Raw genomic sequence first — 23447 nt, 5'->3', positions numbered from 1 at the left:
AAACAGTGGTTCATATTAAAGATTAGGGCGGTATCGGAGGGAAGAGGCCTGGTAGAATTGTTGGGACGCCATTAAGCGGAGAAAGAAATCCCCAAAGCTATGTAGTGCAAAATATTTCCTGCAAATCAGTGCTTTAAATAGGCAATTACTGTTCAGTACTGATTACCTGCACTTCGTTCTTCTGAAAAGGAGAGCACCTGCACGTTTCAGCTCTGCTGCAGTCATTTAATGGGGGAGTACCAGCACTTCTGAGCAGCGGTGGCTCCTTCCCTAAGGCGGAGGATCATCGCCCCACTGCTTTATGCAGTGGACGAAAGGGAAAAATAAAATGATAATAACATAAAGTTATTATCATTTCATTTTTCCTCGGGGAGCCAGGTTAGGGCAGGGCGGGGCTGGAGGAGGGCTGGAGGCAGAGTGGTGAGTGCACATAAGTGCGCATGACATTTTGGCCGTTGGCCAAAAAGTCATGTGCACTTTGCATTTCTCCACCCTGCTGTATTGAACAGCTGGGAGGAGAAAGTGCACAGGGCCCTACTCCCTGTCTGAGCGCCGAAGAATGGCGCTCAGACCAATCATGATGCTGCTGTCATGCTGTTGGCAGCAGCGTTGTGATTGGAGGGGAGTCTGGAATCCTTATGCCTCCAGGAGTTTGAGGAGGACGGAGGGCGAGACGGAACAATCCCTCCCAGCATAGAGGTAAGTTTTTAAATATATTATTTTTTGAAAATGTAATACACCCTCCCACTCCAGCCACCACACCACTCTCTTTGACAAGTGGCAGCCACTGCTTCTTAGGAGAAGATAGGCACTCTGATAACTGGGTACCAACACTTCTGTGTTTCCATTTAAAGCACTGCTGCAAATCTGACAACCACAATAACCTGAGAGGAAGAGAGAGCATTATTACAGATTATCTGTCATCATGGCCTGATGTTAAACCAGCCCCCACTATAACTGTGTTGATTATTAACACTACATGGTGCCCTGTATAACACGGTGATCAGCAATTAGATGTTATGAAGCCACGAGGTGAAATTAATATGAATATATGCCCATAAAACCCCCAGCAGGCTGCTCACCTGTGTCCAGGACATTGCACTTAAACACCCTCACCAGCTGTATTAGCCAACGTTGTGGCTGTGGCTGATGGAGCAATATCACAAAGACAAACCTTCTTAGTGGGTGACTTTGCAATCAAGTAAATAAATATAAGTTGTGCCCCTTAAGCACCTACTAGGGGTCATGCTTATGACCACCAACAGTACTAACCCAAACCGATAGTTGGTGGATAAAAATACTGAGCTGTAATACTAGATAATGCAGTATTTTGAAGAGAAACTCTTTAAAGCTATTGTGAGCGTTTACTGATGAATGCCCTTGCAATGTTCAAAACATTCTGCATTCCTAGTGATTCAGAAAGAACTGTATAGCCAACTTCTCTCTTTTCTAGTTGATATGTTTAAATCTTTTCACATAATTGATTCAGTTTCCCAAAATAATGTATATAATGCTAAAGTATCTCATTTTGAATTGAGGAATGGATTTGGATTTCAGTATACTTGTTTGAATAGTTTAGTTTTGTTTTTTTAAAGTAAAAACAAATTCAAAAGACTGGAGGAAAAAACGAAGCACATAAAGTATCTCAAACTGTACATTGAATTCCATATTTTTAATTTTTATAAATGGACTAGTTTATTTTTCAAATACTTTTCACTCAGAAAACTGACCAGAATTTAAAAATAATAAAGAAGTGTTAGATTTTAAAGGAGCATCCATGCCAAGGCCTTATTTACTTTCCATGGAACTCAAAACTGAACATATGTTCAGCTATTTTGTCATCTGCAGTAGCCCAGGGAGCAACTTACATTCCACCTGAAAAAGTTACATCTTTTCAGTCATGCTAAGGACACCTTCTGCCTCCAATGCCAGCTGAGTGCACTAGCCACTCCCCCTTCCAGTGCCATACAGACCTTTGTGTGCCAAGGCCTTTCCTTTCACACAGTATGTGTAATGCAGCATATAAAAGGAGCTCTTTAAGTCTTCTCTTTTGTCATGCCTCAGCAAAAGAATTCCTGTTCCTGTGTTTTTGCAGACGAACTGGGAAGGGCAGAGAACCAAGAGCGTAGGAGGATCGGGAAACCACATATGAGGGAGGGAGAGAACAAGAACACACATACAGTCATAGATTACAGAATGAAAAAGAAAAACAATCCTGAATGTGAGCAGTGGAATGCTGCAAGTCATCCAGTCAAAAGGATGGTAAAGAAGCTAAGCTCCAGGGGAGGGACAGACGTTAAGAAGAGGAAGGAAAGACATCAAACAGGAAACAAGCACATAAGAGTGATAAGAACACCAGCCACTGGTAAGAAATAGGCTGCAAAAATCCCACAATAAGTGTTTGTTATGGTTCACAAAAATTATTTTTGACAACAGAAAGATAGAAGCTGCCTGCAGGCAACATCTGAAGTAGTTAAACATTTGAAGCATATGTCTCCATTACTAATACATTAGTCAAGTATTGCCTCATTAGGGTTGTTTTAAGTTAAAAGTTGTTTTAAGGCTTATGGTTATGGTTAAGGTTGTGGTTAAAATTGTGATTACTGTTAAACCTCTGAATATGATTGGGGCCATGGATGTTATTTCAAGAAGGACTAGAGTGACAGTTTTACATTTAGGCCCTCATTCTGACCCTGGCGGTTTGTAACCGCCAGGGCAGAGGGCAGAGGAAGCACCGCCAACAGGCTGGCGGTGCTTCCGGGGCAATTCTGACCGCGGCGGTAAAGCCGTGGTCAGAAAAGGGGAACCGGCGGTTTCCCGCCGGTTTTCCCCTGCCCCAGGGAATCCTCCATGGCGGCGCTGCATGGATTCCGACCCCTTTCCCGCCAGCCTGTTCCTGGCGGTTTACACCGCCAGGAAGAGGCTGGCGGGAACGGGTGTCGTGGGGCCCCTGGGGGCCCCTGCAGTGCTCATGCCACTGGCATGGGCACTGCAGGGGCCCCCTAACAGGGCCCCATTAAGATTTTCAGTGTCTGCAAAGCAGACACTGAAAATCGCGACGGGTGCCAGTGCACCCGTCGCACCCCAGCAAATCCGCCGGCTCCATTCGGAGCCGGCTTCATCTTTGCTGGGGCTTTCCCGCTGGGCTGGCGGGCGATCTGCTTGAGATCGCTCGCCGGCCCAGCGGGAAAGTTGTGATCACCGCCGCGGTCATTTGACCGCGGTGCGGTGTTTGGGCGGTTTCCGCCCGGCGGGCGGCGCTCGCCGCCCGCCGGGGTCAGAATGACCCCCTTAGTGTAAGGATAACAGAATTTGGTTTGAAGGTTCGGGTTAGAGTTATGGTTATTTTTAAACTGAGAGTTAAAGATACAGATTTGATTATATCTATAGTTTGGGTTAGAGAATGATTAAGAGGTAGTGTTACAGTGTTTAGGAAGGTTGCACTCCTTCTATTATGGTTTATAGTGGTTTCATAATAATTTCATTATAATTTCATATTAATTGTCAGTCCAGATGAAATGCAGTTTCCTTCAAAAAAGGCTCCTCATAAGCCCTTTTCCATAAAAATGTGTGATTTTTTTCAAAGTTTGCATTCTTTTGTTCTTGATAACCATGGCTTATTTCATGGTGGAGCTGTACAATGGTGATGTCATGCATGTTTTTAGACTAAACTGTTCTTTAGAAAGATTGATGCATGAGAGGCATTGTTTTTCGTCATCTGGTTAAATGTCTCCAAAGCCACCTATAGCTAACAAGCTTCTTTAAACTATAAACACAGAACTGAAACTGTAAATATTTAAGCGTTTTGATAGTGTTAGATTACAATCTGATAATGCCACATCCAATTTATATCTTGCAGTTCAGAACAGAATAATTGGATTTGATTAAATATGGCAGCCCAGAGATATACACCTGAGTCATGCCAGGCATTGAGGTTTTCACTTCTTAGCAAACTGTTTTGCAAGGAGTACTTGTTTTCCTGATGTACCACATAAACAAGTAATCCCAGGCTGAAACGTCTGAAAGAAAATATGCTGGTTCTTGTGAGAAGAATGATAACAATTTGGGTAGGATATTCCTTCTCAGATAATTAATTCTCCAATTACTGGAACTTGGGAGGCACCAACTGGTTTCTAAATTAACTACTAATAGTGAAACGTAGCTCATGGATCATTTCTGAATATAACCAGATACATATTGCTTGTTCTCAGATGTTTAGTTTTTTTGTATTCCAGACCGGTAAGCAGTGTGATGTTTTCTGAAGCTAAAAGGTTTTGGGCTAAATGCCCTAGAAACAAACCGGCTGTACGCTGCTTCTAGACAACAGGGGTGTGAAATCTAATAGATGTACTTGTCCAGTAAAAAAGTCCATTTGTCCCTTTGGTGCCATTTAGTGCGACGACAAATTGTGGCAGCAATCTCATTATATAAGCGCTCCGATAATAGCCTCTCTGATTATGCCAGGGCTAATAAATACGATGGTCGGGCTTGAATACTAGCAATTTCCTTACTTTGCTACCTTTCCTCCACATACTGGGGCTAGAGGTGGCGGTAAGCATTAGTTCCAGACTTGGAATGCCCTGTTTAGGTTGTGCAAACCTACTAACTTGCATGTTTTAATGGTTTTCATCAGCTCTTCTCTAATCTTTTCCTATACTCAAAAAGTCTTAAAATGTTCTTCTGACAAGAACAGAAGTAAAACGTCTTCCTGAGTTGGGGAAAAGGTTGGCGGGAAAGTAAACTTGTAATAGCTCAACAGATTTTCGTGTGAGCAAATCTACACATGCATATTTGCTTGTTCAAACGTACAGTTCACAAATATTTTTTAGGAGTCAGATTTCCTGGTCTGCTTCTGTATATTCTTGTGAATTCTCGAAACACGTAAATCTGCACTAATGCAAAGATATATACCAGAGTACATTTTTGTGACTTTATTTATTGGTCGAATAATTAGGTCTGGTGTTAACCAAGACCTTTTGTTTTTATTACAATTCTATCTTTCTATCTCCATCTATTGGTCAGCTAGCTTCACAGTGAGTGATAGCAATCTGCTCTTTCACAAAGTGCATTTGTAAAGTAATTGTGTTCAGTGCCAGGAACTACTGTGGCAATGTGTGCTTTTCGAGACCAAAAAATATATTTGTTTTTTTGCCAATGTTTGTTACAGTGGAGAGGGCCTGGCAGTTCCCACTACACTAACGTTTTACAAAAGCCATGTCAAAACAAGACTTGCATTGACAAAACTAAAAGACTGACCACAAGTGTTGGACCTATTGGCTTTGTCAACACTTGTTTATTTTCATGTTTCCGATAATCTTTTTGAAACTGGTTATACTAATTTTACATTCTGAATATTTTTTGGAAATACTTGCATGCATCAAGTCATTTTACTAAATGATGCTTCAAGTAAATGATACCTAGTATTTCACAGTAATTTAGCAGAACATTTTCTTCCAAGTTGCATTTTTTGTGAACATTTTGTTTTGAAAGCAATGAATCATCAATCTTGCTTTCAAGTTTTTACAAATTTTTATATCTAATCAGAGAGCATTCTGTGAGATTTATACATAGTCTCATATTGTTAAACTTTGGAAATGTGTGTACACATTGGTTTACTGGAACCACAGTCGGTAGTCTAGTCTGAACTTACAATTTAGAGCCCTCACCCTAATAGTAAAGGTTTTCATTACAAGACCATCAATACAAGTTTGAACAGTATTAACATATGAACACAAATATTACCTCAACTGCAAACAATTCCTTTCCCTGCTCCATAATTTGGTTCTTTAAGCTGGAAGTTAAAGCGTCCCAAGAACAAAATAAACATGAAAACATAAAATACACCAAACGATATGTCTTTGGTGTTGGGCTATAGGAATTCCACACCCCTGAGAACTTGTATTTTTGCAGGAAACATTAGTATCAACAAATATGTCAACAATGCACATGTTAATATTTTCACCTGACTCCTTGCAGTACTGCCCAAATGAGGAATCTCTGCACGTAGCAGCATACTTGAAAACGGACTAAAATTGAAATATGATATTGGCTTGAGAAAGGCTCAGGATAAGGCCTCTGGTGTCACAAAAAATAACGATATTTTCTAACATTGACATAGTGCCATGTGGTACAACACTTTATCGACATAATAACAGAATTTCATCAGTTGTAGTCATCAAATGAGCATGTCTAGTGACCCATACATTAGTGAAAAGAAATGTTGCATATTTGCTGACAAGATTCTCCATCTATGAGGTCAAGGTACCATTACCAAAACCCACCAACTTCCAGTAATAAAAGTATTGACTGAAAATCAATATCAAGTATCTTAAAACCTTGCTGTTAGGCCAATAATCCTGTTTGTTTCTTATTTCCTTTTTTTTTTCCTTTCAAGAGTTTCTTTTCTTCCTGCCTATATTCTAAGATCTCAGTGCCTAGAAGCTCTAACCTGAGCATTAGTTGTGCTCTGTAAATCAATTCAGTATCAATATCAGTTCATTCATAAACTACAAAGATCTGTGTTGGCATAAAATGTTTCATTCCTTTTAATGTTTGAAAATAATTTCTATCAATATTTATTATTATTATTATTATTATTATTATTATTATTATTATTATTATTGTTGTTGCTGTTATTATTATAGGTATTATTACTATTATTACTATTGATGGTGTTGTTGCTATTATTGTGATAGTGCCTCCTTGTTTTATGTATTATTTCATACTACAACTCTGCCCGGTCTAAGTGATGTAAATTACACTTCCTTCTAATTCCTTGTTGCTGGGGTCATACTTGTGACCTGCAGATTAAATAAATGTCAGAAGAGGATGTTTAGATCAGTGCTTCTGGGCCAAGTGTTCCCTGGGACTGGTAGTCCCTCCAGGGAAGTGACAGCAACTAAGGCAGAATGCGTTCCGTGATTGTTTAGTTCACAAAGAGGTCTTATAAGCCTTTGCCATGAACACTGATTTTAATGCGCAAGACATGGTATTGTTAAGTTTTGCATATAGCTCTGCAAGTAGCTCATAGGAGTTTCATGTTTTAGAATTTGCTTATTTTTTTAAATCAATTATGTTTGTCAGTCCGCAGGAGTGTACTTAAATCATTCCGATCTTCCTAGGACAAACCTGACCAACTAGCAGATTCAAAAAAGCAGTTGGATTTTTTCTTCCATTTTATTAGTTTTTTCTCTATGTGTCAGATTAATATCTGACAAAGATATTATGATTTCTTAATGTTATATGTACATGTTTGAAGAGAGTCATGCACTATATTGATTTGCACGGGAGCACTATTTTACCTTATTTGGGGTCTTAGAAAAAAGTGTTATTGGATTATTTCTCCACTTCAACCAGCATTTTACTGGATGGACCCCGTGGTTGGTAATTGAGAACTTCACAAATAGGACTATCAGGTGCAAAATGCAAAAAAAAAATAACTCAGTGCTTATTCATGACTGTGGCTATATTCAGTTTACTTATAACTCAATTTTCCAATCCAGTGATCATATCCTTTGTAATTATCAACAATAGTGACCTGTGTGTAAAGATTTCACTTCTCTGCAGATATCACGTGGCATAGATACTGAACTTTCCAGCTTCTATCACCCAGTGACCATCCCACAGAGTATCGGGTTGCACGCCTGAACTCATTTTTTTCCAGTTTTGTTCTAAAGTCAGATTTTTAATCCCTGCCATGGCCTTATGTTATGATTTCCTGATTACAGGTGACTTCTGACATCTCTAGTGACCTTCAATAAAGAAATTATGTTGCCTCTCCACTGTAGTAAATTATTACAGTCGAGTTCTGACATCACAATGCCTGCTGCCCACATTCAGCAAGCCAAGGGGAAACGGGGGAATGGGGGAGCATAATTAATGCTTTAGTTTAAACAACGAAAAGAACCCCTGTATTCTTCTTCTTCTAATGTGTTTTTGTAGATTAACAGTGGACAGCAAAAAGGAGATATTTATTGCAAATTCTTTGCATACTTTTATGTCATTAAGGGAATTTATAATCTCTGCATTTTTCTACATATTCTGAGCTACAGCAGTTTTTAAATCTGGCTTTCACTAAAATAATTCTAATGTCTTTTTGAAGCAAATATCCCGGTTTTTGGTGTGTATCCTTTTCCACTACAGATTCCACTTATATACTTCATGTCTGTAATTATACCATCTCTTTCACATGAAAGAGCATCACACAAAGGATTTAATAGATATGTGGGAAGGGGGTTGATGTTCCTATGTATTTTAAAGAATAAACTACCCCACCATGCATTATAAGGATATTGCAAGTCACCTCTGAATTCCATGACTTTATAAAGGAACTCAACCTTCAGCCTTGTTCCACTGTAAGTTCACAGACCTCTTCAGTGACTTGCAATACACTTACAGTGTGCAGCAAAGTGTACTTTATCCCACATATATTAAACACACTAAACACGTCTTTGTCCCTGGTTGTCTTTTATGTGTCCCTTTCTCAATCAATTCAATCAAAAGCAGCCGATAAGATAATAGATCAGAAATATCTATTCTATAGAGAATCCAGATTTTGTAAATCTTTTTAGATCTATTCAGAACTGTAGACTTTTACACTTTAGCTGTAACAGACTAATATTCACTTTCAGCCTCTTTGAGCTACCTGAACCGCTACTCTAACAATGCACTTTGAATTGGCAGCAAGGCGGTGTGGCGCTATATAATTAAAATAAAATCATTTGTATACATATATCATACTGTACACAGATTAGACTAAGGCCCTCATTTTGTACTTGGCGGTGCAGACTGCACCTCCGGCTGTGGCGATATTTACCGCTGACGGCATGGCGGTTCCGACCACCATATAATAAAAACAGTAGTGAACTGGCTGCAAAGCAGCTAGTTAACTATTACCCACCGCCAGGCCAGATTCGACCTCCGGGCTGACAGTAGCCACTTTCGAACCGTTGGTGGAGGCCAGACCGGTAGTGGGATATTGTTCCCATTTCTACCAGGGATTTCCTGGCAGGATACCCCGCTAGGTAATCCCTGGCGGAAAGCATACAGGTGACAGGAATTCTCATTTCTGACACCTGTATGTAACACGCCAGGCCCCCCTTTGCCACAACCACCACCCTCCCCCCAAACCCCTAGGCCCACCCCCAACCCCCCACTCCCTGAACCCAGAAAACCAACCCCCATCCCTCCTTCCTCCAATCTCCCTGTTGGCCCTCCACAACCCCCCACCCCCTCACCGTCCCCCACCCACCCCACCTCTGTTCAGGTCCTCCAACCCCCAGATACACATGCACCCATATACCGACATACACACGCGCATTCATACACGCAGACACACACCCCCCCCTTCACAAACACACACGCACACCCCCATGCACACACGCACTGACTCACTCAACAGATACCCCCACACCCACTTCCACCCTTCCCTCTCGGGCTGGCACTTACCTGTTCTGTGGCACTTGTGCGGGCCGAACGGGCTCCTAGGATGCTGCTCCGCCAGCATTGCTGCATCTCCATACACCGTCACGCCTATGACTGCATCATTATATGCGTGGCGGTGTCTGGACTGATGTGGCGGTGAGGGTGGAGCAGCATCCACCCCCGCCACCGACTGCCAGCATGGCGCCTGGCGGCCCTCACCACCATCAATGGTGGTGAGGCTCCAGGCGTCATTATCTGGTGGGATGCCTGCTGCCACCACTGGCGGTCTTCTGTTTACCGGCAGCATGGTTGGCAGCGGGCTATCCCGCCAAGTACAAAATGAGGGCCTAAATTTGGACTTGGTGCTCCAACAATATGTGCTTTTCAGTAGTGCGGAGTTGGATGCATTGACATACTCTGCAGAAAAATGACAGCTTGTCGGTAGCAAAAGGGAAACAGAAATTTTAAATATGACGGTTTTGAAATATGTTATGGTTTGTAACTTTGATTACTGTGACGCCTTTTTATTGTTGTTATAGAATATAGCAGTGTTAACACCTGCTGGAACTGCCAACAGCAGTCAGAGTTTCATACATTTTCTGTTAGTGGCTTGTCAGCTCCTTTTTGCCGAATGCTATTACGTCTCGGTGCCCATTAACGTATATACTGGAATAAAATCTGCCACCTGCTTATTTTCCCTCAAGTAGCACAGATGCTGATTATGTGGCGCTAAGATGTCATTGAATAAAGCTCTTTCTCGAAAGACCTAGACAAGCAGCAAGTGGCAAGAAGGTAGTGTAAGCTTGTACAGTAACAAGTGATAGTGATTTAGTGAGTTAATGGGGGAACAGAGTAAGCATCGGACAAGTTAATTAGTTTGGACTGGGAAAGCCTGAGATATTTCTACCAACCTATGCAATGGGCATCAAGGGGGTCATTACAAGTTTAGCGGGTGGAAAAGGCCGCTTGCGCAACTCCCACGGTCAGGTTACCGCCAGTGCGGTCGCCTTCCAGCGGGGCCCATTACAAGTTCCCCGCTGGCCAAGCAGGGAACAGCCCACAACATTGACGCCGGCACAGAATTAAGCCGGTGGCAATGTTGCAGTGCATAGGGTGCAACAGCACCGTCGCTTTTCACTGTCTGCAATGCAGGCAGTGAAAAGCGCAACACGGCTGTCCATGGGGGTCCCTGCACTGCCTATGCCAAGTGCATGGGCAGTGCAGGGGCCGGAGGCCCTCTGCACCCCGTCTCCGCTAGCTTTTACATGGCGGTGCAACCACCATATGAAAGCTGGCGGAGAGCGGGGTCGTATTCCCCAGGGCGGTGATGCATGCTACGTGGCCCTGGCGGATTAGGACCGCCAGTCCCTCCAGTGGGGGTAAACTGGCGGTGCTGGCGGTCCGACCGTGGCTCAACTGCCACAGTCATAATGTGGCTGTCTGACTGCCGCCAAAGCGGTCGGACCACTACTTTGGCGGTGGTCAGACCGCTGCCGGGACGGGTCGTAATGAGGGGCTAAATGTTTGAAAGTAAAAAATTATGAATGCTTGTGTTTGCAAATAAAAAAAGTAAAACTTGTCCTAATGTAAAAGTAAAAAAAAAAATAAAAAATAAAAAAAAATGACGCGAAAGCAGAGATTGACCCAACAAGCTGTGTACTGAGGTGGACTACATTTTTAGGTGATGTGCACGTGGCACAAATAAAGGGCCAGATTTACAAGGCCCTGGCTCGTAGCGGCACAGTAGCATCATTTTTACTACGCTAAAATGGCGTTAAGAAGGCCATTCTCCTCTGCCATGTTTAGACTGAGGCAATGCTAGCATTGTGCCGCTTTGTAACCCTTTGTGCCACATTATACCTGCGCCAGGTATAATGTTTGCAAGGGGGATGTTCCCCCGCAGGTAGGCCATGAAAAAAGGCACAGTGAAATCTAAAAGACTTAACTGCGACGTTTTTTCCACTATTTTTAATGCCTACCTGTGGTCCTCCCTAGTGCTTTGCTGCACAAGCGCCATAATTTATAGAGCAGCAAAGTGCCTCAATAGCGTCATAAATTGTGACGCTATTGTGGAAATGAGTGCCATGATGCACTCTATTGTAAAATGGCGCAACCATGGTGTCGTTAGGTGGGGCAGTGGCGGCGCAAGAAAATTGGTGCATCGGGACCGATGCGCCACTTTCTTGTAGATCTGGCCCAGAATGCCTTCACTCAAAGTGTAGAGAACCAATGGCTGGAATTGGTTGACCCATTGTCTCATGCTGAATGCTGTGAGGGCTGTGAAAGATGCTTGTGCAGACTAATGGATGGAAAGGGCTGGCTATTAACCCCAGTATGTTTGTATATGTGTATGTATTTATATTATGTTTGTGTTGTAAAAGAGGAGACTGGCAAGGCAGCTGAAGCTGTCTATTCCAGTCTTAAAAGGATGAGCTGGGGATGGACAGAAACGGATGATATAGGACAACATGGCACTCCAGGATGTCAAGAAGGATGAAGTCATGCCTTCATTTCTGTGCTCTGACTGCTCGTATTTTTTGTTTCTTGTGCACTGGACTGCTAGACGCAGTGGACCCCTTCCCGCCCACAAGGTTTTCTCTTTCTCATGTTCAGAAAATAGAAGGCATTGTATATAGGAACAAGGCAGGATTGTTGTGTCATTATTTGCCCTCCTGTAGATTTGGAAGAAGGGCTACAGAGAATTACAGTGAGATGCTCAGAGGCAGTGAGACGAAAGCTGTGCGACTTGCCACGCTCTCCGCTATAGTCATGGTTTGTTTTTATTCCTGTCGAGTTGCTGGATTTTCTTTGTCGGCAGGTTGTCGAGCCTTCATATTGAGTAATCCTATTCTGGTGAAAGGCCATTGTTGTCACTTGTAAGGAAGAAAGAAAGAAAACAAGCTTTAATAATTATATCTTATACGCCACCTCAGCTGGAGTTTCACAATAATTATTATATTTGATATTTCAGTGTCATGTAATTACAAGGGGACGAGAGCGGGTAATTGTCAATGATCCATACTGTGTGTGCATGTGATTGGTGGGTGGTGGGTGTCTCCGACACTGGTTGATTATTAATGGGAACAAAAACCCTAGATGATCCTACTCAGTTGACACATCTGGTTGGGGCGGGGGCATGCTTTGGCTTTTGTGCCTGATATTTCTTGTCACCCTCTTAGTGATTGCAATTCCTACACACCCAAGTGGATGTTGAACTGGAGCACCACGTGCTATTGTAAGTGTCTCATCACCAACAATCTCACGGTTGTACAGCAATACAAATTGATGCCTTTGTACTTTATTAATAGCTTTGCTTTGTGGGTAGGAATCATTCTTTATTATACACAATATAGGAAACGGCTTCTGCCACCAGTCCACTTTTATGTAATTTGATAGTGTCAATTAGTGGTGTTACAATTACAATATAAAACCTGCTCAGTAAGTCACGAAATGTCATATTCCAATAACTCTACTAAACAGCAAGGTCAAAAGTTGCACCATTTGTGCAACTAGAACCCAGAGATGCTACTGTTGGAGCATGAGATGTATGCTACCCGTTGAGTATTTCTATGTTGCATATGTGTTTGATGCATTTGGCACGAGCATTTTTTTTCCAGACTGGAAAATGACTGATGAAATCTTTGAAAAACTGCAATGCATACTATTTAGGTTGTTCATAGTAGAATAATATAGCTGTATAGTCTGCTGCTGGGGGCTATACTGGTTGTTAAAGGCCTTGAACTCAAGTTATAGTAAGGGAAAGGGCCTTTAAAATATGGTATAGCCTGGGGCAACAGGACTGTAAGAGTATTAAAACATTTGACCCAAAAAGGGTAGAATGTTCTAAATTAAAAATGAAGGGACATAAAGACTAAAATGTGGATGTTGCAGTAGAAGGCTTATACCATCTATTATTAGCCCCGGGTTATTTCATTTTCTTCAACGAATGTGGGGTTTTAGTTGAGGCGTTCCATACAGTTTTGAAGGGAGACAGCCTTTCCAACCTTGCCTTCACCACGCAATACCTTTACCACACAGCCGTTATCATACATGAACGTTTGTGTGCCTTCAACATTCATCCCTTTACAATGCACGGGGTATTTATTTTCGGGTGTAGGGGTGATAAGGATAATTTTAGGGTTGGATGGCAGTAAGGGTAACTTTAGGGTTTAGGGGAGTGTAGTGAAAAAGGGTTTTAAGGCTAAACCTAGGGGTTGGGTGGTAAGGGTAAGTTTAGGATTTAAGGATGGGTACTGGTAAAGGGTGGTAAGGATAACTTTAGGAGGTGGGGTTGGTCTTAGTAAATGGTGGTAAGGGTATTTTTAGGGTATTGGGTTGGACAGTAGGAAAGGAAGTTTGGTAGTAAATGAAAAAAGTAAAAACTCTCACCCCCGCCATGCACAGATTTTCATCAATAATTTTGTTGCAAATGTTGCATTGATAATATCAATGGTGCCATAGAAGATGTCATGAAAGATTTAATATGTGGGGTAATTAGCTATGCATGGGGAGGGTGCGAATTAGAGTTACCTTAGGGCACGAGTTATAGTTACTTGAAATAACTCTTACTATAACAGCTCAATTTCTGTGGTTTGTGCCTGTACATTCAGAACCTGAAACTAAAATGTCCCTGTAACCTTTTTTTCAGTGAATTTCTAAGGTTTTTTACATGCAATTCCTTAACATAACGTCAGCGTAATTTTTGTGTCACTTCCACCATTCAGGGCTGGTGCAAATCACAGGTGTGAGTGTCTGTTTGCACTTGCAGAGAACTACCTCGTCCTCAATCCAGGACACAAGACGAGTCGCACTCCAGGATCGCGTTCTCCCACAGCTTTATTGGCTGCCAGTGTGTGGAAAAGGCGTGCCGGGTAAAGGCATGCATTGCATTGTCATACATCCAGTTTTAAACAGTACATTTTATCAACTTTGAAGTAGGGATGCATTTCCAACTTAACACCACCATGCTCTGCTAACAATCATCAATTGTTTGTAGTTTGTTCACCTTTTCATGGTGGATAAGTTGACAGAAAACGTGGTGGTGATTAAGTTGGAGTGTGTTCTTGAATTATTGTAAGGCATTGTTATTCATGGAGCTGAGTTAGCTGAAAAAATGAAATAAACAGAGAAAATATGTTCTACTCCTCCAATGGATAAATTATTAATTATTGACAAAGATGTACTTTCTGCAAATTTCCTCATCCCTGTGAAATTTAGGGATTTGGAACAACTGCTGTTTGTGCTTTAACAGTATCCAAACACGATATTGGGTTTATAAAATTAGCAGATGATATTACATCATCATGATAATGAATATAAGAACATGGGACACATCAGTCATCTGTTTTATCTCGGGTTCTGTTGGCCCCTGTTCTTCTTCTCCGTTTCTCGCAATAAATAAGGAAAATTGATCTGACAAATCAATGTATCAATCAGATCACCATCACCAGAAGTGCTAATTTCAGTGCTAATTTCAGATCACCAGAAGTGCTAATTTTGCCATTAGTGTGCCAATGATCATAGTTCTGAATTGTTTTGCAGTTTCGCTGTAAGCCATTTCATTCCTTTTCAATTTTTTTCCTTTTCTTTTTTTTTTTTTTTTACAAAGTGCTTCATGCCACTTTGAAGTGGCCTTAGAACATGTATGACTATAGTAAGTAAAGCAGTCAATTCAGTACCTCCGAACATATATTTTAAGTAAAAAAGCTAATACATTAAAATTTTAGGGCAAGAAATAATTAGCGCATTAATCATAAAGTTTAAGGGAAGTCGGTGAAAATGAATAAGACTCGATTTATGAAGGAGAAACAGCTACACTTTCCTTGCTTCGTTGTTAGTCCATTCTTTCCAGTGTAGGCCATTTACACACCTAGAGAAAGCTTTATTCTGCAGTCTGTATAAGCTACTGTGAGGAAATCTTAGGAGGAAACTTGTATACAATGAAAAGTATACCTAGGCATTGATCTTCAAACTGTGGGGTTGCCATGAATCTTGTCACAAGGGGATGTCCAGAGGGGGCTCACCGTGTTGGGATGAAGGAGGTCATTGGATATTTTACAAATTAACATGCAAAAAAATTAGCACTATAGTCTTTTGGGATGACATTGGGTATAACCAGACATGTTTTATGCAGGAGGGGGAGGTTTAAAGACCACAGTGGTATGGTGTAGAAGGGTGCACTTAATCTGGTGGTCACCTATTTTGATGGTGTGGACAACACTAAGGATCTATTATTAAAATAAGGCTGCATGAGCAGATTTTGAAGCTGTTTACGTCTCTGAATAACCTTCATGACAATACCTTTCCAAACCTAGGAACCCACTGTGTTCTCTCAGTGTAAAATTTGAGGGGCTCATTGACCAATAAGATGGCCTACCTCTCGCCTGAGTCTTTCTGTACTGTACTACAGTAAAACTCCCTTCAGACGTCCCATGTGATAATGGATGAAGGGCCATGTATATACTGACCTAGGATTAGTATTTTCTGCCTGACGTATATATGTGTATATATATAGTTTTTACTGCACTGGGTGATTCAAAAAAGATCACAGTGCTTCCGAATTTCAGATCAAGAGGGTTTATGCAACATAGTACTTTTCAATAATTTCACTGAAGGTGACAGTGTTTTGATTACATATGTTTGGACTATGAAAGACCAACGCTCTTTCTTCAACACTCACGTTGACACCTTAAAATTTTGGGACCTCAGCTTCTGTTGCATTTTGTTCTAATCAATTTTAATTTTCTCTCCAGCTTCTCCATGAGGTTTTCTAATCTGTGTAGATAAAAAAACATGGTACGTTTTTCTTAACATGCTGAAGTATATCGATCATTTTTTAAGATGGACTGAGACTCAATGGTGCTCCTGTTGGAGAATGTGGTGGGGCGGAGTGTGCTCCATTACCAGTTAATGCTTACGAGGATCGATGTACATTTTTAGGATTGGACTGAACATGGTAAATGTTCAGATTGAATTTGAGGTGGCGTGGAAGGAATGGTTAGGTCGCTGAATTGCTGTTTCTGTAAAATGGACAAAATCTGTACTGGCAAAAGTCCAGCACCCCATTGACTAGGATCAATTATTACTGTTGGAGGCATATGTTTTCTTCTTTTAATTTGCTTACTATTTGAGGCTTGTTTTTTCTCTTTTTTAATTTGTCTAGAAAAAGAGTCTGGGTATAGTCTTAGGTATTCTTAGTTCACTGGTGTCTACTTTGGCTTTCTTTGTCATATAAGTAACCAGGGTTTTTGTCATGTGCCATCTGCTTGAGTTAGTTACCAGTCAAGCAGATGTGAAAGCTTAGGTCTTTGGCCGCAGACGTGAAAGATAATACTAGTACCTTCAATAGCCCTCTTCGGACAGACTAGTCCGGGAGACCACTGCAAGTCATTGGGCTTTCTTTCCAGACACTCATTAGTTCACACTACTCTGCATGAATCTGCAGTATTGTAATGCATGTTCTTGCTAGATTTGGCTGTTCTGTTCACTGTCTGTGGTACAGTTGTAGATTGTATGTTATAAACAGTGGGGCTTAATAAGGGTAGACTGTGTGCAGGTTTGGTGCAACTCCAGCATTGAAAGACCACCTTGCAGATTAATTGGTTATGGGCGGAGAACAAACTCAGTGTAGCATTTTCTAAAAATTGTTTTTGACAGACTATAGAACTTCTTTGTGCATAATTTGTGCAAGTTACAGTTAATTTCAGCCATGTTATAGACATTGCTTCCAGTAGTTAAAGTAGCTTTGATGTTTTGATTCTGGCTTTCGGTATCCCCATCGTTCCATGGTCAGTTCAAGTGACAGAATAAGATCCTTAATAATATGTAAGTAGCTACAGTAGTCATAATTGTGGGTGTGGCTCGCTCGAAAGTAGCTGTGTCCATTTCCCTAACTTTGGCTAGGAATACCTTGGTATTTGACGCCAGGGCATTGGAATTCAAGTAATACGCTACTTGTGTGTTGTTGTTCCTCAAACACTTTTAAGTGTCAATTATGTGTTCTTCCTATATAATAGTTATTTACGGCTTGGATGCTCATTTCCACAAATGTTTGGAATATTGCTTTACATATGTTGTCTAGTTGAGTACTTTCATGAGATCACTTATTACTCTCCTTTGACACACAAGACATTTGCATATAAGCATCTATTTACAATAACATAAAAATAACATGAATATCTTTTCAGTATTTATATGCTTCTATAAGTGCCTGGAATAGCTAATTCTACATCCTCACTCGCTCTACCTCAACAACATTTGCAAGTACCATTTTATTCTGAATTCCTTCTAGCAGGTTGCAGTGGAAGTGGGAAGCCTCAGGCCTAGCATGTTCTATGTTCTTTTAAATCTTCAACACCACTGCTTTGACTATCACTTTTAACGTGGTCGTTACTTTGAACTTGACCATTACTTTATCCTTGGTCATTACTTTTAACCTGCCCATTACTTTGAGACAACATTACTCAGTCTTGGCTGTTGCTTAGATCCGAGTGTTAATTCATCCTCCGGGTACATCGGCCAGGCAGTCCCTTAGACAGAAACGTCACTCAGACCTCCTTGCTACTTCTCCTGGCAGAATTACTTTTCTAATTCAAGCCTTGGCCAGATTCCGCCCAAGAGCCATGTTGGCGTAAGGGCGTGTCGTATAACGGCCAGTTTGAAGAAATGGCAGTCAAAATTGTGGAGTCGAAGTAACGGTGGTGTACCTACCATGAGTAGGTAGTCTCTAATCAAGAATTGTACCGAGGTTTGTTGGAATGGGACGTGTGACTTGATGGCCAGGTAACTGATTACGTTTGCAAACATCTCATCTAGATATGCTCTGTACGGACAGGTTTTAATTGCTTTTTATTGGCTAAAGTTTCCTTAAGTCTGTGCTTAAAAGCAAACTAAAATTACTGCCCGGGTTGACCTGTGTTATTGCCACACTTCCCTGTGGATCAATAGTGCTTATACTAGAACGTGTAGAAGATCATTTGTATCAAAGTATTCTGTGTGCAGAGGGATCATAAATATATGGACGTATATTTTATCCGCAGGCATTCTCCTATTTACAGTTGGGTTTGATACAGCAAATCGTTCAAACCTTAGAATATGGACATGGAATAAATGTACTTATCCGCCTTAGAGTAATGTAGCATGGTTAGCGGAAAACGTATGGTTTGAGAGGCCACAGTTACTCTTGTTTTCTGAAGATGTTTAAAGGTCTGCGAGTTTCACAATTTCTATTTATAACCCTCTTTTTTGCAGTGTATTTTGTGATACAATTCACAGTGGTGTTACACCTTAAAATCGATTTCAGAATATTGTGAACAAAATATTGAGGGTCAAAACATCGACAAGATAACCATATGCAGGGAGGTAAATGTTTACTTAACTCCACATGTATGCATCTTGACGTTATATACACCTCAAAGGTATGTCAGTGTGGCGATAAGAGTATTCCATTCCTGTTTATCTCTATTGTACTTATATTTTCTATATTTTGGTCCTCAATATTTTGGGAACACTCTTGTTTTGCATGTTGTTTCTATAACTGATATTTTGGCATACAAACGTATGGTCTGTGGTTATCCAAAATCAAGCTGTGCCAGTTTAGTCAGCGTGCTGATTAGAAACTTTTTTTAAAATTATTTTTATTAAACAACAAAAAGACATAGGACAGGACTGTCAGAAAGTACTTTCACATACTTGGGTAAGCCAGCAATGCTGTCACGGCATGAGATTTCTCTATTGGTGCACAATGGCGCTTTTAAGGCCCATGTGATACATTCAGACCTGGGTCCAATCGGTGAACAGAAACTTGAGAATGGTTGCAACACACCAATGATGTCGTAATCCTGTTTATATTTAAGCAGAACAGAGTTTACTCTTGTAGTCAAACTGTTCACTTGTGAACCGTGGTCTTTCCCCAGCCTTCGAGTTTATCTGTGTTGTATCGTTTCTCATAAAACATTTAGCAAGATGAGCAGATACATGGCTAAAAAGTGTTTTTCTGTAATTGTATCTCTTCCATAAAATATGAGACAGATGTTGCTTTTAGAAACGGCACCTGGATTCTTTAGTGAACCGGTGAAACAAAGAAGCATGTTTTTGATAATTGAAGCTACAAGATTGACAAATACCAGTTAAAAATACAAACTGTGAAGTACCTGGAGGCTTTGCAGTAAAACAGCTATTGTAATGTAAGGCGGCCTAGAGCAGTTTATTTCTTAATTTACCAGAGGCTGACAACTCACATAGCTAATCTTAGCACTGCGACTGGTGGCCTGTCTGTAAAATATATGGGAGGGGGGGGGGGGGGGGGAGAGGTGTGAATAGCCAGGAATGGATTGATGAAGGAGGCAGAATTTTATTCCGAGTGGGGGATCGGGGTGAAGAACTGTTTCCTCCTCACGTGGGCTAACATGCATGGAGATTCTTTTTATTATCCGGCGTTGACCGTCACTTTATGGGCATGGCATAACACTAGTCACGTTTTACCCAAAAGAGGCAGCCTCAGCCCACCCACCATTCTACTTTCATTTGTCAGTAAGTTTGTTTTCCAAACAACAGTCCGATATTAGGGTAAAAACTACATGTTTTCTTTTAATTTGGACACTTCTGGTGCTGCCTGATTGTATTTTACAGAGTGTTTCACAAAGATCTCCCTCATTTTGGGGTTTAAATGGAGATTCGTTTAAGTTCTGCTTCGAACACCTTTGAAAGAGGTCATGTGTTGGGACAACTCAGGAGATGGTCTGAGAAGCCGTGTTTTGGTGCCATATGAAGCTTCAGTGAACAGCTAAGAAGCAGGAGAAAAAAAACCTGTTTGCATTTTATAGTTCTTCAATTTGTTAAATACCATGTGGGCGCTTTAAATATACATCAACGGCCATTAGAGATGCAATTAAGTAAACGTTTAAACAATAAACATTTTCTTGCAGTTTTGTAGTTGCAGATAAAAGTTTAAATAGATCGGTGTGAAGTCAGCTAATTCCATCTCCAGTGAAGGCGTTCATCATTCCAGGTGTACCTTCTGCTGGTTTTGTTTGCTACCTGTAAGGAGAGAACCTACTGAGGAAAGAAATGCCTAGAGAATGCAAACACAGGATGAGTGTCAGTCATTGCTTAAGCAGTAGAGTGTTAACATTTTAACTAAAAAGTTAATCGATCAAAACATGTAACTTTTCAACAGAGCGTGCAATATATTGAAGTATTATTTTAATAGGTGCATGTTAAAAGTTTTTTTTCCTGGAATAGATGTACTTTTTGGAAAGGGAAATTGATGTCAAAAGTGCATTCAATATCATGGGGATTGCCATACCAAAACCGTTGGCCTCTTCTAGGCGCCAAATGGTATATACCAATATTTTTTTGTATTGGTCCAAGTTTGAGAGATATGGCGATTTGATCATTCAGTTAACCTGGAGCTATGCCAGAAAAGGCATGTGTTTGTCATTCAGAAAACTTTGAAGGAGCCTGAATTGGGGATCTATACAATAATTTAGTGTCTGTCAAGCTGTAGGGGATAGGGATTCAATTTTACAACTAGTCTCAGCACTGAGTTTTGTATTTTTTGTAGATATGTGATGGGTGTGTGATGCATTCAGAGTCAGAAAATTGGCACAGAGGGGGTTGCAGTATTCCCATAGACTTTGTGTAAGTGGGGATGGGGAAGACCCCTGCTAGATTCTTGTCTCTGCCAAGAATGAGGCATGACATTGTTTTATCGTTCACTCCTATTAAGCAGTGGTTCTAGATCTAGGGGTGCAGGAGATGCTGCAGCACCCCATCAAATGTGAAATACTTTAAACAGTAAATGAAAAATAAAGTTGTCCTTTAAGCGTTTTCATTGGTCAGCATTTGTTGTGTTTTCAAAGACCGTAAAGAATTTTAAAACGTTCAAAAACTGCTGTTCTGAAGATGATCAGTGCCCCCCCCAAGACATATAATTGTTGTTTTGACCCATGCTAGTTTCAGTTTAAGTAAACACAAACTACAGTCTGGGTGGAGTACCTATTAGAAGAATTGTGGCACAATCAAAAGTTATTTCTTACTATGAGGTGTGGTTTTAGCATTTCTATCATAGTCCCACTCTGTTACGTGGATTGACTTCTACCCTGTCTAGTATCACAGGAAAATCTTTGACATCTGTGTAATCATCCTTGAGTGAACCAGTTAGAGAGGATACCGCTCAGCTCACCTAATCAAGGTTATTATTATTTTTTATTTTTTTCCATTTTCTAATTCAATATTTTTTGGCCTGGCCTAGAAATAGTCTTAGCTGCCTCACCAGCCTCTTGTAATAAAAAATGTACATTAAAAAACCTGCAAATGTACATGCTTAAAGGGGCATTGGTTCAGCCCTCTTTATCCATTTGTCCACTCAGCTGTCATACACATTTTAAGTCTGCCCAGCATACACGGCAAGGCAGAGGCTCAGTCTACTTCAGACACCAGTTCTTATTATCTGTGAGTGATGGCATTGTTGCCTGAGCACATGTGCGCATCTATTAAAAAATGAAGTGCACTTCAGAGTATCAGGGCTCGTGGGTCAGTACTTTACGTTGCTAATGTTTTTTTCTTTAGTTTGTCATTTTAAAATTCTTTTCATATTTGTATTTAAATAATTTTTTCAGGTGACAGTAATTCAGATTCACAATTCAAAGCGAATAGTTAACTTTTTATACTTCTTCTAAGTAAATGTGTTCCCTTCTCTTAAAATTATGTTTTTTTTTTTTTTTTTAAGTAAAATTGTTATTGCAGGCTTATGGTCACCGTGCAACATCATGTTTTCTTTGCCCCGTTATATATTTTTTATGGCCTAGGTTTCCGATAAAATATTTTTTAAATTAACCAGTGCATTAGCTTGCACAGCTAGGTCTATTGGTCTACTGGCAAAACACGTTTTGGCTTGGGGTTCAATCAAGGCATCGTCGGAGAAATAGAGTCCACAGGAGGTTTGGGTGGCACACCTCGCTCCTGTTATACTTCATCTTGATGGGTACTTTGAGTATTCAGTTTTTTTTTTTTATTTCTTGTTTTGTCAGACTATGTATAACGTGTGATGATCCAAAGTATTAATTCCAGATAAGATTTGGGAAAGGGATAACTCCTTCATGAAATTGGAATTACTCTCTGCTATAATGAAGAGCGTAATGATAAAGATCACTAGGGCTACAGGGTGCATTGCACACACGGCCAGAAAACCTCAGCAGCGCAACTCGAATGACCAGACTCCACACTGGGACCATGGCATATCACCCATTATTTCCTGAGCAACAAAATGTGCAGGAATCCCTGACACCACAATCTCACACACTGCGTGCAGGACCAACAGCCACAAATTTACCAGAGTGTTGCCCTCAACAGTAATGACCACAAACAAAACTTTTGAACACTTATAAAACAATTAAAAATACATGAAACACAGCATTGACTCTTTGCCGCCACACCCAGTGCTGCAAACAGTGTAGAATGCCTTAGGGTCACACATCCCCACCTCACTCATACAGCCAACACTGTTTCTGTCCATCATACCCTAATAGAAGGCAGTGCTGAGATTGTATTGTCACACTATCATGTCAGAAATATGGCTACTACATAACAGCTTAGAGTACACCTATACTTTCGATTAGGCGATAAACAACCTCAATATACAAACACAACCATCGGGCGCATACACTGTGGAGCTGCAAACCACACCAAATTAACCAGCATATAAAAGGTACACCCTTGGAGGTCTTGGACCAACAAGCACTAACACATGTTGTAACACCTCCGGGCTACATTAATTTGCACCTGCACCAACAAATCTTTTCTTAAAGCACAGGAAACAGAGCAAGCGTCCAAAAAAAAGACTGTGGCCTCTCCATACTCCTAGAGCAATGTGGAAAGTAACATACCAGACCGCGTGCAGTAATATCAGGCAGTTCCAATGTTAGACGTCTACTTTACAAAAACTCATAACGTGACATTCTTCTGCAAATAAATTGAGTGAAATGACGCATGTTATTAGTATGAGAGCTGCACAATTAGTCCTA

General features: G+C 40.8%; 1 protein-coding gene across 2 annotated transcripts in view; it reads left to right on the top strand.

Annotated features, from left to right (window-relative positions):
- PHF2 (PHD finger protein 2) overlaps positions 1 to 23447 on the top strand; it is a 450390-nt gene that overhangs the window by 18378 nt on the left and 408565 nt on the right. The gene's annotated exons all lie outside the window — the stretch shown is intronic.

The sequence above is a fragment of the Pleurodeles waltl genome, chromosome 9 (assembly GCF_031143425.1).
Source record: "Pleurodeles waltl isolate 20211129_DDA chromosome 9, aPleWal1.hap1.20221129, whole genome shotgun sequence".
In the NCBI taxonomy this organism is placed as follows: Eukaryota; Metazoa; Chordata; class Amphibia; order Caudata; family Salamandridae; genus Pleurodeles; species Pleurodeles waltl.
This window is presented reverse-complemented; position numbering and strand designations above follow the sequence as displayed.